Here is a 2,229-nt window from a genome sequence, read left to right on the forward strand (position 1 = left end):
ATTGTACTGTCCCAGGTTCAAAGCTACTGCACTCAGTAAATACCACTAATGGTGACTGATAATAACAATAATAATAATGATGGTATTTGTTAAGCCCTTACTATGTGCAAAGCACTGTTCCAAGCACTGGGGGGATACAAGGTGATCAGGTTGTCCCACGTAAGGCTCACAGTCTTAATCCCCGTTTTACAGATGAGGGAACTGAGGCACAGAGAAGTCAAGTGACTTGCCCCAAGTCACACAGCTGACAATTGGTGGAGCCGGAATTTGAACCCATGACCTCTGACTCCAAAGCCCGTGCTCTTTCCACTAAGCCATGCTGCTTCTCTGACTGATGAAGAGATGTAGTCCTGGGCAGTTAGTAGAGAACATCAGAAGACAGTCCTCAACTTCCGAAATTAGACATGGGGGGATAGTTTTAGGACAGTGGCTTTGAGAAGAGCCTGACACAAAGATCATAGGATGAAAATGTGCTAGATGTTTATGGGTATCAATTGAAAGAGCTGCAGTAAACAACTTTTACATCCATACAGTGCATAAGGCATTGCCACATACTAAAATACGAATCTCATGATGAATGAAATTATCTTCGAACTTTGGTACATCAGTGTTAATAACAGCACATGCACCCATTCTCTTGAGCTTCATTCAGTTTTTAATAGATCATTCAAGGTAATATTGACTTTGGTTCTTCTCTTCAAGGGAATTAGCAACTTTACTAGTCTTAGTAAGTTCTGCAAACAATTAGTATCTTTCAGTGATATTTCCTAGGTCAGAATTAAAGATCTTTAGGCTGAGTCTCCTCTTTGCACTAGGGAAGATACACATAATTGTTCCTCTTGAGCCTATAGTAAAAACCAGGTTTTTTTTTATATGCAAACATACCCTTACTTGTACTTACTTTCATTTCTCCTGTGTCCTCTCTTCTGTATCACCTATATACCTGAAATAATTTCATATTTACCCACCAAAGCTCCAGAGCACTTATGTACATAACCTTATACTCTATTTCCCTTATCTACAATTTATTTTAATGTCTGTTTCTAGACTCTAAACGTCTTGTGAGCAGAGAACATGTCTACCAATTCTGTTGTATTGTACTTTCCCAGGGGCTCAGTACAGGGCTCTGCACACGGAAAGCACTAACTAAATGTTATTGATTTACTGATCGGTAACCTGTGGGAGATAATAAAGTTTCTAAAGATCCACCATATTATTGAGAGTAACTCAGACCTGAGAGAACCACTGCTCACTTCCAATGAAGCAGAATTCTTTATACTATTATATCTATTAATAATTCAATTATCAATAAGGATTAATTTCAAATTAAAAATATACACTATATATGTAATATATATAATCTAATTTTCCTATCTCAAAATAATTATTTGGGTTATTGCATATAACTCATTTTTATTTCCCATAGTGTGTGTATAAATATATCTGCATATGCGTTTTCTTTCTATACAAAGAAGTGCTACTGACAATGAAGTTTTCCTACAGGTGCGGATGTGGATAAGGCCAAGGCCTTGATGTGCATAGCATGCATACCATCTTCAATTCTACTTTTGATTCTACTGCTTGTCATACACATGCCTTAACTTGTTTGGCATGTCACTGTCTTTAAGCCCGTATTATTATCTGGATTGGGATATTTTGCAAGGTTTTGTGTTCACACTGCTTGTTGACTACAAACTATCCTCTCATTTCAGATTTATTTTCAGGAAAACAGTTGATCGCCTACACAAGGCAGGTCAAATATCCTGAAGCTTTGCTTGAAAAAACAGTTCTGGCAAAAAATTTCAATGTTCAGGTTTATATCAAAGACTTTAGTAAGGGTCCCCTCTCGGGGTCGCACCTGGAGAGTTCCCTGTACTCTACCAGCCTCGACTACAGGAGGAAGAGTCAGGCAGAGGCATATCCATTCCATTCCTAGCTTGGGCAGTAGCTAGCAAGTGGAAAACAATTTGCTACAAGTCAAAACTCATCTGTGCTGGCCAGCAGGAGCAGCATGGGAGAGAATCAAGGGTGAAGACTATAGTTTACTCTGCGGATGGGGCAATGGTAAACCACTTTGGTATTTTTTTATGAAGACAACTCTACAGATGTACTACCAGAATGATTGCAGATGGAGGTGGGGCATTATTGGAGAGATGCACCCATGGCATCGCTGTGGGTCGTAGATAATAATAATAATAATAATAATAATAATAATAATAATAATAATAA

The 2,229-nt window shown here is 38.2% G+C and overlaps 1 non-coding gene across 1 annotated transcript; it reads left to right on the plus strand.

The window, feature by feature from the left end:
• Nucleotides 1-1,840: 1,840 nt before the first annotated feature.
• LOC119924773 lies at nt 1,841-1,978 on the plus strand. Its single transcript, XR_005449469.1, has one exon. It is a non-coding gene; the product is annotated as a small nucleolar RNA SNORA7 (small nucleolar RNA).
• The last annotated feature ends 251 nt before the right edge of the window (nt 1,979-2,229 follow it).

Source organism: Tachyglossus aculeatus, chromosome 2 (assembly GCF_015852505.1).
Source record: "Tachyglossus aculeatus isolate mTacAcu1 chromosome 2, mTacAcu1.pri, whole genome shotgun sequence".
Lineage (NCBI taxonomy): Eukaryota > Metazoa > Chordata > Mammalia > Monotremata > Tachyglossidae > Tachyglossus > Tachyglossus aculeatus.